This window comes from Rhyacophila brunnea, unplaced genomic scaffold (assembly GCF_057557595.1).
Source record: "Rhyacophila brunnea isolate RB1 unplaced genomic scaffold, BYU_Rbru_1.0 scaffold_24, whole genome shotgun sequence".
In the NCBI taxonomy this organism is placed as follows: domain Eukaryota; kingdom Metazoa; phylum Arthropoda; class Insecta; order Trichoptera; family Rhyacophilidae; genus Rhyacophila; species Rhyacophila brunnea.
The window spans coordinates 1,428,458-1,444,025 of NW_028232904.1; the positions used below are offsets into that span (position 1 = coordinate 1,428,458).

The window sequence follows — 15,568 nt, forward strand, 5'->3', positions numbered from 1 at the left end:
TTTTTTTTTACATAAACAATATTATAATTTTAACAGAAGTCCACCAGATATGCAAAAAGCAAAACACGTTTGGTTGGGCCGATTATGACCTCAATCCCATCCTTAACTCCGCAAAAATATGTCACACCTACTATCCTTTATTATTATTGTCACCCAGGCACTTAACAATCACGGGTCATCAGCAGACCGTGATTTAATGAAAGTCAGTTAAGACTAGACAATAAAAAAAGTCAACTTTCCCACTGACAGGGCCACAAAATACTGGCCTTCAGCCGGCATTTTCGTGACAGTTTTATGACATCACAACTATTTTAGTCTGATCTTTGAAGTCATTTCTTACACAGAAATTGAATGTCTACCTCACGACGAAGCTAAAAGAAACATGTAATGATTCTCATAGTTCGATCTGATTAGCTCACAGCTACTCAACAGTGAACTGTGATGATTTTTTAGGTTGACCAAACGGTCATTATAAGTAAAATGTGAGTACAGAAGGTTTAGACTCTAGAGTATAAGCGACACTCTTTGGTCGAAGTTGGCCGTGAATCTTTATATCTCGCTTGTGTGAAAATATTTTTTTGAACAAAATAATGATTTCGTATACTATTGTAATAAAATTAAATAATCAGATATTGTAAGTAACGGCTACGTGTATCAATGTAAATGATAAAATTATTATTTCAGTACGTAATAGAAGTACATACATATTTAGTACGTACTGTCATGTTATAAACATGCCCACAATTATGACGTTCGAGGTCTCTAGACTGGCAACACCCGAACCGTCTATGGAAAAAGATGGCGGCCGAGCAGAAAGGAATGTTTGTTGATTGACGAATCGCGGATATTAATAAAAAGTATCAAGAGAGGTTTTTGGGGGCAGTTACGTGGAACCTCGGTGCAGGTCGGACGTACCGGAGTTGATCCGCTAATTGCTACATTGGACATCATGGCGGAAGTATGGAAAAGTTGGCGATATATCAAATTGCGACAGCATATTCTCGGCCCTCCAATCAAACCTGTATTCCGGATCTCGTTATTGTAATATGTGACTGTAAGAGACTTAGTGAATAATATAACAGTTAACTTACGCTATGAGTTATTATACGCATGTATCATCCATAAAACTGTGTACCAAGTGCCGCAAACAATGTGACACAAAACAAACTAGTGTGAGTGTATGACCCGGGACCAGTGCCAGTACGCGCCAGCCTCATCACATCAAAAGGTCAGTGCCGCGTATTCTTGTACATCACCCCCCCCCCCCATAACCGGAATCCACCATCCAGCATCACCTTCCAATAATACAGTCCACTTGCAAAATGCTCAGCCAATTTATTAGAAGAAAAATGACAGATCCATAGGTCATTTCATAATATTTCGATTTGCTAAAAAACACTTTAAAAGATTTAAATCTTTTTAAAAGCCCCCAATTCATATGGAACTTGGATGAAACGTCGGTATGCCTGGATCCATCTAGAACAAAAGTAGTTGGAGAAATAAACAAACCTTGTGCGAGGACAACCCACGGAAGTGGAAAGGAAAACATCACCGTGTTGACATGCGCAAGATTGTATTTAAAGGCAAATTTGTTTGGGATCAATGGATGGCTGATGACACAAACCAAAACGCCGACCTTTAGTTGGTGTTTATTTAAAAATTTCAGAAACTTAAATTTATAAATATAAATTTTTGAAGAGAAATAAACAAACCTTGTGTGAGGACAACCCACGGAAGTGGAAAGGAAAACATCACCGTGTTGACATGCGCAAGATTGTATTTAAAGGCAAATTTGTTTGGGATCAATGGATGGCTGATGACACAAACCAAAACGCCGACCTTTAGTTGGTGTTTATTTAAAAATTTTAGAAACTTAAATTTATAAATATAAATTTTTGAAATTATGTGAATACAAATAAACTATAACTTTTCTCATTCACTTCTGGCTTCCTTATTGACCCCTGGTTCACATTTACGAGCTAGCCGCGAACCGGGTAACATCAATATGGCGCCCAAATGCGTGGAGCATCTTCAGGTCGCATGAACCTGAACGATTCCACAAGAGAGATCTGCTGAAAGATTTTAAAAGTTATATTGTGAAGTGCTATTGACCGATTGCGGATGCCCGAGTGGTTATATGAATCTAATACCGGAGCTACAAGAGCGATCTACTTCAACTTTATAAAATGTGAGTACCATGAAATAATGTGTAAACTCACAATGACAAGGAAATAGGAACGAATACTTCGGGGGGAAATATATACATACATAGCTGTCAGTATATTAGCGATCAAATATCTATTTTTAATGTATCAAATTATTCGACAGCAATAATTGCTCAGCGGCTCATATAACGGTAAACAAGTTTACTGTTTAGCTGGATCAGCAGATTGATTGGCGATATGAAATACGGTGTCGCAATGGAAAATTAGTCGAATAATCCTTTCCCATAATATCATATTATATTATGACTGTATTAATAAATAAAATTCACAACTACTCGTATTTAAACCGCTGACTCGTTCAATATAATTATGTACGGGAATATAATATTTAGGTATTACTTTTGACTGAATGATTTATCAAAATGTCACTCGAATCTAAGTACCTGACTCGTAACTATCTCAGTAGATTATATGTAGTCATTGTATTTATACTATTGTACCGATCATTACGCTGCTAATAAAACTCGCTCCTGCATACATCTTCGACTTCTTCGTCATCATCCTCAACACCATAACCCACACATCGAACACCACAGTGGTGACACCAACAGTAGTGACCCAACACATAGAAGTGACTATATATAGAAATTTTTTTTGGCCTACCTGAAAAATGAAAGGAAATAAATACTTACAGTACTTTAATACAGTCAAATACCAAGATTGCAAATATATGTCGATGAGACTATAAACAGAATCTTTTTGACCTTTCTAAACCAGAAAGAAAGCATTAAAATTAATTTCGTGACTCACCGTAAGCTCCATAATATAACCATATAACATATTCGCTGACGAATTTCAAAACGCTCAAGTATTCTCTGAAGAAAGCTCGTGTCTTGACGTAAGCACGTTGAATCCAAAACAAAACATGGCGGGACCAGAACCGAATGTTTGTAACCCCTGCCATGCAAAGCCGGAACTTCGCGCTATATACGAAGGTAACCCTAAGCAGAGCGTCAAAGTTTTCTTAAATCGTTGCAAAGAATACTGCGAAGCGGTGAAATATCCAGCTGAACATTAGAGTGAATTAGCCTTGGGTCAACTTAGAAGAGAGGCCAAAACTTGGTCTAATAATATAGAAACGTCGGATAGCCGGCAGTCGTTTAGCAATGACTTGAAAATGTTCTTTGAATCGCCTTCTCGGCGACGTGCTCAATGAACCAAACTTGAGAATAAGGAGCAGGAAATAGAGGAAGGAGTTTACGGTTTCCTTCTTAAGAAGACAGAGTTACCAAGTTAAATAATCTCTTGAAAAAATTCAAGATTAAAAATAAGGCTCATTTAATTTGAAACTTTGATGAGACATGTTTGAAATACGTCGTCAAACAGAACAAAATTGTGTCAGATTAGAAAGCGCTCTGTCTACAAAAGAACATACGCTGAACATGGAGAGATTGAAACTTTGGTTAGTTGTGTATGTGGAGATGGTTCTTGACTTCACCATCCAAATTGTTTCGTTTATATTTTTTCTTATCGGTCCTATATTTCAGCGATCCATTAGAGCTGTTTCACACGAGACACCTGTCTCAAGATGCTGCATTTACATATAAATTAATGGGCGCTTTTATATATGCAGCGTCTCGAGACACTGATGTCTTTACACCGGTGTCTCGTGTGAAACAGTCCTTAGTGATCGGTTTCCAGACAGAAGTGAAAAAAAATATGCCTAATATAATTCAAATTGTTATACATATATTATTTTTCAGGGAATGGCTTAGATAAGTCTACCGTCAAAATGTTTCGCCAGCATCGTAATGACCGAATATTAAACCTAAAAATAATGTGCGAAAGAGCAAATGCTTCTCTGGCATCACTTTTGAAAAAGGTAAGATTAATTTTGTTTTTATCATTTATATCAGCCTTCATCATTTTTAAGGGCGTGAGGTGGAATGATGCCTTCAAAAAAGATTCTCTGCCTAATTCTCACACCAGACTTTCAGTAAAGGAGTGGATAAATGCTGAATTATTTGAAGAATCCCACATCGGACCAAAAATAATAAATTTCGTAAAGGAAAACCAAATTTATTCAATGACATTTCCAGCCCACACCAGTCATCTGTTACAACCTCTTGACGTGGGAGCCTATAGATCATTAAAGAGCAATTGGGGACAAATTTTGGATCAATACACTTTGGACCATCCCCGTGAATAGCACAACAGATATAAATTTTACAAACTCTTTAATCCCGCATTTATTGAGAGCTTTTCTACATCAAATATTATGAATGCATTCGGGAAAGCTGGTGCATGTCGATTTAATGACGACGCTGTGTGTTTTGAAGCCTTGGCTCCTTCGCAACTAACAGAAAGAACAATTAGTTCTCTTGAAGCTACGCATAGTTCTGATTAAGCTGAAGATATTGGAAGCCTACTCAGAATAACAAACGCAAGAATATAATTAAGCCCAACCACCACAACTGACACAGCACATTACTCTGAACAACGTTTGCTCTCTGCTAAAACACAATATATGATGCAGGAGTCCAGCAATCGTATGACGTGCAAATAGTACAAAATACTTGATCATGGAGGAACGTTGTGCTGCGGCAGTTGTACCATCGTGTATTTTGAACAAACGTCATCAAAAACTAAATAGATTGATTTAGGAGAAAGACTGAGAATGCAGACACGCAGATCAAGGACACTTTTACCATTCCCTCCATGCAGCAGTCTCCATTATTTCCCGAAGACACCGTGTGGTTGTAATGGGGGATTTTAATACGAGAGTAGGAGCGTACACAGTACTCGGCCCCGCGGTGATAGGACAACATGGCCTCGGTGACCTCAACAATGGTGAGCGGCTCGAAGAATTCGCCATCAGAGGCACCATTTTTCAAGATGCTAAATACTATAGTATAGTATTTATTATTGTTTTATAATAATATAGTGTATACGGCAGAGCTACGGGATGCTGGTATGCAAACACCTCAGTGTGATCCTGACAGTCAAACCGAATGCACACACATTGCTTATGGTTTCACCAACCGTGCCGTTTCCCCGGTGGAAATCACCTGCCAATCGAATTCACTACAGCTCACCTTTTTCCAACCAATGTCTTACATTGCCAATAATAAGTAAGTTCTTCGAAGTATCTATTTCAAATCTTCATCGAATTACCAGACATCGTTCAAAGCTGTCAAATCTAGTGTAGTTTCGGACCGGACATGTGTGTTTGTACCATAACTGAGAAATTGATCGTCGCGAAAAACCTTTTTATTTCAAAATACGCATTTTCATGTGCTACTGCTACTAATCCAACTGATCGATATCTTATAGTTTCGAAGTCTGTTAAGTACACCATGATCCAACAATCAAGAAGCAGTTGAATGTGTAAAAAACAATCTATCGACGAGTTATTACGCAAAGAGATTGAAACTTCTTTGGCAGAAAATTTGCATACGTTGGATAAGCATGGTCTCGGTTTCACAAGTCCTTGAATTAATTGGACAGTATATTAAAGAAAATAATATTAACACACTGTTCAAAAACGAAGTACCCGGACACGATTGGTTTATAGGTTTTATTAAAAGAAATAAGTTATTAATTAAAAAACTGCAAGCCGTAGAATATGCTCGCAGAAAAGTTTTCGATCCTTTTGTAGTCAATCGGTACTATGACTTATTAAACAGTACAATTATAAACATGAAGTAAAAAGATTGTCCACAAAGGATGTATAATGTTGACAAAACAGGCGCTCACTTGGTTAAACACGACAAAGAATCAGAAGGGCTAGCTCGCTAGGAGGGCGATCCTCCTGAGTGAATTCTCCATCAGTACGGAACACTGCCCAGGAAAGGAAAACCACCTAGTCGACCTCCTCTCCCGAAACCCGCAAGATGACGCCCCGACATCACCGGATATCGAGGAAGAAGGAGAAAGGTTGGGAGTCCCGAAAACCAACAATACACGAGCCGCCTACTTGATTGAGTTGACTAACCTCGCCACAACAATAATCGCCCGACAACAAGCCGACCCTAACACAGCCGCGCACATTGCACGTCTGTCACAGCCCTCCATGGGCAGCCGGCATGCTGGGTGCCTTACGTTGGAGCGTCGCAACCAGGAAATCATGAAGGGACTGCGTCATTGTCAGCCGTCACGACCGCCAAAATAATACCAGTCTTGCAGGAGCAAGTACTCACTCGGTTCAAATATCCTCGCGCCATCCTAACTGATAACGGAGTTCACTCGTCCGCAATGGTTATCGGCACTCGACTCGTGGGGTACCACGCATTGGACTACACCAATATATACCCCACGAGCTAACCCAACGGAGCGTCACAACCAGGAAATCAAGAAGGGACTGCGGATCCGTGTCAAGCCCAATCAGCCCAATCGTTGCCGCCGTAATGCCACCACCAGATTCTCACCGGGGAAAGTGGTTCTCTGCCAGGAGATAGCACGCCCAGATTACCTTCACCCTGTATTTATCGACACCCCCAGACCACAAAACTACGACCGTGACGCCCTCGACGCTGCAGTCATGGGACGTCAGCAAGCCTACTTCCAGAGACACCGACGCCAACCCGGCGTAGGCCCTCCAGCATACGAAACCGGCAAGAAGGTTTACATCAAGAAACACATCCTTACGTGCGCCGGAATTTGTGGAGGCCTACAGCCGCGATGGTCAGGCCCGCACGACGTACTGGCAAGGGCTAGAAGGAGCTCCTACTGGATTGATCGACATAGACGCCCATGCAAAGTCCACGTCGATCAGATTCGGAAGTGCCATCCACGCGCTTTCCCACAGGCCTCACGACGAACCGAACCCTGGCGTCCCCGACAACGAGCAAAACAGCGAAGCACTCGTCTCCGGCACAAATGCTTCACAGCCAAACGACGCCCCGGACATCGACTCCGCCGTCACCAGCGTGAATCAAACGAAACAAAATGTGTCTGACATTTAATAAAAAACCTACTGCTATTATTTGTACCTATAATATCTACAGTGTTGTTAGGTTTTGCTTTGTCTTCCTCTAAAGACCACAACCACAAAAACTATTGAATATCTTTATCCTTTTCTTTAGTGAGCATTTCAAGATTAACCAAGCAACGAACAAATTAATTTCAGCGAACTCACGATGCGCTAAAAATATTCTGGAACCAGATGCGGTACAACACAAGGAGGGTGGATACAGCCGAAAGTGCCAGTCTTATGAGGACTGGAGGTGGACCGCCTATACGTATGAAGGTTGCTAAGAACCTCTGTGGCTGATGATCGCCGCATTGAAAGGGACAACAACTTGGACGCAGACGGATCGTACATGGCGAATAGGGCAAGAGAACGGTCACCTCTCAACCACACTACATCTCAAATTAATAATAAATAATCGAATTATGGTACTCGCTACCCTGAATGAATTCGCTATCGGAGGCCCCGTTTTTAAAGACGCACAAAGGATATAATATAATGTTGACAAAACAAGTTTTTCCCATTATCCAACTGAATCTAAGGAAAAATGGAAAAACCTCCGTGCGGTCTTCGTCCGTCATATAAACCTGCCGCAAATGGATCGGGGTCAAAACAAAAAAAAGACTATTATTTATCAAATGCAATGCAATTCACTCTCCCATTCATAAAAACAGTGACAGCCACAACCCATGGAAATTTAGCTCCGTGTCAAGCCCAATCAGCAGCGTAGATGGGATGAACACCTCCCAGTAATTCTTGAAGACTTGCCATTAGTAAATGCCAATTGGGAGGGCAATAACTATATTCAACCTCTTATCTAATCTATTATTTTTACAGAAACCGGGTGATCCAGTACAGATTGAAGAAACGAACACCGTGCTCTACAAAAAAAAACGAAAGGATTTCTTGGAGAGAAATGTTCCGTCATATTCAAAACCTAGAAAAATCACAGCTAGATCATGGAGTAGACCCCAACACATAGCAAAAATGGCTCCATGCTCCTAGAAGTGTCAAAAAATCAAAATTATTTTCCCCAGTGTCGTCCATTGTCCCTATTTGACTATATAAGGCGATATTTGGCCTATTTTTGGCATATTTTTACAAACCGGGTAATCCAGTACAGATTGAAGAAATGAGCACCGTGCTCTACAAAAAAAAACGAAAGGATTTCTTGGAGAGAAATGTTCCGTCATATTCAAAATCTAGAAAAATCACAGCTAGATCATGGAGTAGACCCCAACACATAGCAAAAATGGCTCCATGCTCCTAGAAGTGTCAAAAAATCAAAATTATTTTCCCCAGTGTCGTCCATTGTCCCTATTTGACTATATAAGGCGATGTTTGGCCTATTTTTGGCATAGTTTTACAAACCGGGTAATCCAGTACAGATTGAAGAAATGAGCACCGTGCTTTAAAAAAAAAACCAAAGGATTTCTTGGAGAGAAATGTTCTGTCATTTTAAAAACCTAGAAAAATCACAGCTAAATCATGGAGTAGACCCCAACACATAGCAAAAATGGCTCCATGCTCCTAGAAGTGTCAAAAAATCAAAATTATTTTCCCCAGTGTCGTCCATTGTCCCTATCGCCGGTCGCCTATTTAAAATTTCATGAATATACAAGGATGTCCATATCAACATTTGACTATATATTAGAAAAAATTGAACCACGTTTAAAAGTAAAAAATACAAACTTTCATATATCAAATTGCATAACACCTGCAGAGAAGTTAATAGTGACGTTAAGGTAAATGAAAACAAAACTTTATGTACTATATTTTTTTTAATTTGAATAGGCAATATACAAGATTATGACAATCTAAAGTTTGGTGTATCATTATTGGATCGTGCACCTTGTTGCTGTTGCGCAATATAACCACGATTTTCATAATACCCATACTCATTCTGAGTGACAGCTTCCAACAGCCAGTCATTTATTTTACCGCGGAAACACAATTTTTGAATTTGTCAACTTCTTCATTGTCGGCTCATTAAAAATAAATAATCCTCATCTTTTCGTAAGTTTTCGGCATCTTGACTCTCAATGAAACATTTTTCAATCATCGCAAGTTTTTTTTTTCTATCTCCAGCAAATCTTCCCTTAAGTTAGGGTTGCGTTTTCTCTTACAGGTTGAGGAAGTCGTCGATAGTTGAGATGCTGGAGAGCTCACGGACGTCAACGTTTCTGTGTCTATTAACGGCAAACCTTCAGGATCTTGCGAATTACTGCTTTCTTGGCCATCGGCAATTCGGCTATCATTTAAATTACCAGTTGTCGGCACAGGGATTATTTCATCCTTGACGAATCTCATCAAATCGAAATATTGCCACGAAGACACCCAATCATTTGCTTCTGCTCCAGATATGGATGTAGGCATTTTTTTTAGCTCTCTGCGATACTGGTCTTTTAAAGTGCTTCCACCGTTTTTTTACAGTTTCTACTGAAATAAAAATAACATATAGGTACTTGACATTTTCGTTGCAGATACCTCGCTACTGGAGTCTCTTTTAGGGCAAATTTCAGTTTTCGTATGGGAAAAACAACAGTGGCAAATATTGTATACGTAACTTGTTCAGTCATATGGTCAGAATTAGTTGGTGGAAAACAAAGTGATGGAGGAACATTTCACTTTTCAACTTTTAATGCTTTCATGGAGAATGGAGGACTCGATATACCACCGCCTGATATTATACCGGAAACAACACTGCGTTTGCCATATGTTTTGATTGCTGATGAAGCATATCCCTTGAAAATAAATATAATGCGGCCTTTTCCAGCAAGAAATTTGAATAGCCAAAGTGAAAATTTTAATAAGCGTCTCTCTCGCGCACGGAAATATATTGAATGTGTTTTTGGAATTTATATGCAAAGTGGCGTATATTAGGTAAAGCAATAGAAACGAACGTGGAAAATGCTTGCATAATAATAAAAGCTACATGCATTTTACACAATGTAATAAGAGATCTCGAAGGCCATTTTGATAATAATAACGTTACAAATAATATTGCTACAGCATCAACCACGAATCAATTGTTAGGTAATAGACGAAACCACAGTACCTCCGTCGCAGCGCGAGATGCAAGACGCCAATTTTCAAACTATTTTTGGGAAAACAGAATAACACAGGAATAAATTTGTAATGAAATAATACAACGAACTTTATACTAAATAAAAAAAATATTTACCTTCAATTCCGACTATTACTGCTAATTCCCTCCACCGTTTAGCCTTTATTACTCTATTCTTATAAAGAGGATGAGAACACAGCCATATTTCAGGCATAGATTGTATGTCAGAAATAATTTCTTCAAACGACATTGCAAAAATAATTTGCCCGCCGAACTAAACGATGTTAAATTTCAAACTGGTTTGTCATGAGCGCGCTGTCAAAAACACCCCTGCTGTTTTTCATAGCTAGTAAGGCCACCTGCATTGCGTAACACATATTTGTCCTCCACACTGCACGCTGCGCTGTGCAAAATGCTGTCACTGAGGCCACACACTATGGCTGTCACTCTGTCTTTGGCATCTTATTATTTCTGAGGACTGGCTTAAAAAATAAAATAATTAAAATGAACGAGTTGCGAATACGTGCCAAAAATTTTACAGGGCTGGAGAAATCTGCCCTGATTGTTTGTGTGGAACGGGAGAAAAATATTATAAATTGCAGGATAACTGACGGAGAATCAAACAAAACAAAAGTGCCGCACGGGATCAAATTGCGGCGTCTTTTAATTCCACGCCTGATGTAACACTAGTAAGTTATTTTATTATAGTAATTAAATATTACAAAGCATATCAATCCTATTACCAATTTATATCTAATACAGGTAGATACATGGCTTTTCATTATCACGTAAAGGTACTCGGCAATGCATATAGTGTCGTTCAAGGTATACACTATACACAGAAGTATAATACGAAACCTACTGCTATTATTTGTACCTATAATATCTAGTGTCGTTAGGTTTTGCTTTGTTTCTGCCTCTAAAGACCACAACCACAAAAACTATTGGATATCTTTACCCTTTTCTTCACTGAGCACTTCAAGATTAACCAAGCAACGAACAAATTAATTTCAGCGAACTCACGATCCGCTGAAAAAAATTCTGGAACCAGATGCGGTACAAGACAAGGAAAGCGGATACAGCCGAAAGAGCCAGTCTTATGAGGACTGGAGGTGGACCGCCTATACATATGAAGGTTGTTAAGAACTGTAAAAGCTGACGATAGCCACGTTGAATGGGACAACATCCTGAACGCAGACGGATCGTACATGGCGAATAAGGCAAGAGAACGGTCACCTCTCAACCACACTACATCTCAAATTAATAATAAATAATCGAATTATGGTACTTGCTACCCTGAACGAATTCGCTATCGGAGGCCCCGTTTTAAAGATGCACAAAGGATATATAATGTTGACAAAACAAGTTTTTCCCATTATCCAACTGAATCTAAGGAAAAATGGAAAAACCTCCGTGCGGTCTTCGTCCCGTCATATGAAACCTGCCGCAAATGGATCGGGGTCAAAACAAAAAATAGACTATTATTTATCAAATGCAATGCAATTCACTCTCCCATTCATAAAAACAGTGACGGCAACAACCCATGGAAATTTAGCAAAAGTATTAAGTGAAGAAACATCCGTTCTACATGAAGATGAGACACAACTTCTTTCTCAACAGTCGCACGAGCAGTCTGAAACTCCAAGCACTAATACCTTTGCTCGCAAACGAAGACAGCTGAGTGTTGTCGACGACAGCTTCATAAAATATTTAAATGCCAAGACCTCCAAAGCCACGACTTCCGATGCTGGACAAGAAACAAATAGTAAAAAAATGTTTCTTTTGAGCTTGTTGCCTGAAGTCGAGGAAATGAATGATTCTGAGATGAAGTTGTTCAAGAGCAAAGTATTAATGTTGATAGACGATATTTGTACTCCCCGAACTTTGTTTTCTCCGTCAAATGCCTAAACACCATCTCCGTTGCCATATTATTATTGCATGCAAGATGATCTGTTAACCGCACACACATATTGTGAAACAGACTAGTGCTGGTGGAGTGGTGTAAATTATATCATTTTTTTTTTAAAAACAATATGACTATGTTAATTTAAGCATTTTATTGTACCTTCTTATTTTTGTTAAACATTCTTTGATAACAATATATGTACCTAACTATGAAGCATTCATATTTGAACATTTTTATTATTTTCAAACAATAAGACTATGTTCAATTAAGCTTTTATTTTTGACCCTTCTTATCCTTCAAAGGGTAAACTCGTTAGTCGCATCGGATTTCCGTCAACTTAAGATACGTTAACTAATAAAAAATACGTTGTTTTGTTTCGGGACATCACTACCTCTACATACATTAGTTTGATAGACTTACTCCAAAAAAATGGTTTAGTATATTTTTGTTAAAATTCTACACAAAAGTTGAAACACAAGACTCGATATCCGTTAAATGAAATACATAATAATGCCATCTTTTTTTACAAACATTTTCCTACATGGAAATATTCTTGTCGAGTTCCCAACTACTGTAAGACTGCAGTAATTCACGATGGGATTCAAACAGTAATAAGTCCATAGCTGTGTGAGTTTCCAACTCCCAAAGTTCATAAGGCCAGTTGAACAGCCAATAGGAGTCGATTAAATTTTTCGTCTTATAATATGTGTCGATTAAGCATAGGTACATCAGCTTTCAGCTACGGGTAGGAAAACACCCAACAGAAAAACCAGAGCATGTTCACGAGCCCCAAGGTGGCAGCCTCACCTATTAAGTCGGGTGCTGTGGGATGATCACCTGCACACCCTAAAGCAACAGATTCACAGACACAAGCCTCAAATCCCCGTTTCCATCTTAACGACCTCGCCTGAATTCGGTAAACGATTTTAGCGCGGGGCTGTCAAACACTCTCTATTTCACTCATCGCTTTTTGACACAGCGATAAAGTAAAATTCCTATATTTTCAGGCACATCAAACAGTGGAGATGACCAAATATACATAAAAATAATTAAAGCGGGGAAGAAAATGTGGGCGAAAAAATCACAAATCTTCAAAGAGGGCACTTCTAGAAAATATGAGTGTTTAAAGAATTCAGTAAAAAGTGAAATCAGTGAAAAGGTTAGTTCATCAATCTCTTATAGTTCTCTGATAATTATATTTGGAATTGCGTACATCAGTTGTTTGTTCTCCGAAGGTGCAGAGCTAAGACGCCATTGGTAAATGCCAATTGGGAGGGCAATAACTATGTTCAACCTCTTTCTTATCTAATCTGTAATTTTTACAGAAACCGGGTAATCCAGTACAGATTGAGTGAAGAAATTGCTTTTACCCATAAAAAAAACATCACGTACGGACCGGACATTCTCGTAAGTTCGATACCCGCCACACCTCAACAGAGAACAGCTAATATCCGAATAACTGCTAATACTATATAATAATATTAACTAATGGAAAAAACAAATCCCGATGCCAGGAACACCTGAACAAGTAACAGCGAACATCGGAGTGGCTGCTGCCAATGCGTTAGGAAATGCTACTCCAGGGGGAAGGAGAAGAAAAGCGACCAGTAAAGTATGCTAGCCGCATACTCACACTCACAGATAAGAAAAACCGAGATTTAAAACCTCATCAAGCTACAGCAAACATCGGAGTAGCTGCTGCCAATGCGTTAGAGACTGCTTTACTCTAGGGTGAGGGAGAAGAAAAGCGAACAGTAAAGTACGCTAGCCGCTTACTCACAACCACAGAATGGAAAAACCGAGATTTAAAACCCCAACTAGAAATATTAATGGGGAATGATCAAAAGAATTGGGCAAAAAAATTGGCACCAATTCGATTCTCAATGAATACGGCAAAATGTCAAAGCACAGGACACAGCGCCGCACATCTCACATTTGGACAAGTAATTCAGGTTAACTGACGGTGAATCAAACGAAACAAAACGTGCCGCATGTATAATAAAAAAAACCTACTGCTATTATTTGTACCTATAATATCTAGTGTTGTTAGGTTTTGCTTTGTTTCTGCCTCTAAAGACCACAACCATAAAAACTATTGGATATCTTTACCCTTTTCTTTACTGAGCATTTCAAGATTAACCAAGCAACGAACACATTAATTTCAGCGAACTCACGATGCGCTGAAAAAATTCTGGAACCAGATGCAGTACAACACAAGGAATGTGGATACAGCCGAAAGAGCCAGTATTATGAGGACTGGAGGTGGACCGCCTACACGTATGAAGGTTATTAAGAACCTCTGTGGCTGACGATCGCCACATTGAATAGACAACCTGGACGCAGACGGACTGTCAATGACAAATAGGGCAAGAATATTGTCACATCTCAACCACACTACATCTTAAACAGTTTCATTAGAGTCACCAACACCACATACATCATCCAGATCACAACCTGCACATCCATTCCCAGCTCTCTTGCCGTATTGAACTGTACGTCCATCTCCACCGATGCAGTCGCGTCCACCTCCAGCCCCTCCGCCTCCACCGCAGCCAGGTAAAAATTATAAAACTTTCAAAAACAAGGGCAAGAAAAAAACTTTTGCTTGCGAAAATGATGCGCTGAAAAAATTCTGGAACCAGATGCGGTACAACACAAGGAAGGCGGATACAGCCGAAAGAGCCAGTCTTATGAGGACTGGAGGTGGACCGCCTACACGTATGAAGGTTATTAAGAACCTCTGTGGCTGACGATCGCCACATTGAATAGACAACCTGGACGCAGACGGACTGTCAATGACAAATAGGGCAAGAATATTGTCACATCTCAACCACACTACATCTTAAACAGTTTCATTAGAGTCACCAACACCACATACATCATCCAGATCACAACCTGCACACCCATTCCCAGCTCTCTTGCCGTATTGAACTGTACGTCCATCTCCACCGATGCAGTCGCGTCCACCTCCAGCCCCTCCGCCTCCACCGCAGCCAGGTAAAAATTATAAAACTTTCAAAAACAAGGACAAGAAAGGAACTTTTGCTTGCGAAAATGATGCGCTGAAAAAATTCTGGAACCAGATGCGGTACAACACAAGGAATGTGGATACAGCCGAAAGAGCCAGTATTATGAGGACTGGAGGTGGACCGCCTACACGTATGAAGGTTATTAAGAACCTCTGTGGCTGACGATCGCCACATTGAATAGACAACCTGGACGCAGACGGACTGTCAATGACAAATAGGGCAAGAATATTGTCACATCTCAACCACACTACATCTTAAACAGTTTCATTAGAGTCACCAACACCACATACATCATCCAGATCACAACCTGCACATCCATTCCCAGCTCTCTTGCCGTATTGAACTGTACGTCCATCTCCACCGATGCAGTCGCGTCCACCTCCAGCCCCTCCGCCTCCACCGCAGCCAGGTAAAAATTATAAAACTTTCAAA

General features: G+C 39.7%; 1 protein-coding gene across 4 annotated transcripts in view; it reads right to left on the reverse strand.

Annotated features, from left to right (window-relative positions):
* Window positions 1–8,896: 8,896 nt before the first annotated feature.
* Window positions 8,897–15,568, reverse strand: part of Membrin (golgi SNAP receptor complex member 2) — a 30,940-nt gene continuing 24,268 nt past the window's right edge. For 2 of the 4 annotated variants that reach the window (XR_015071261.1, XM_085951405.1), the window contains exon 5: window positions 8,897–9,570. The gene's annotated coding sequence lies outside the window, so the exon portion shown is untranslated. Of the gene's footprint in view, window positions 9,574–15,568 lie in introns of all 4 variants that reach the window. The other 2 variants (XR_015071260.1, XM_085951404.1) reach the window with 1 other exon arrangement.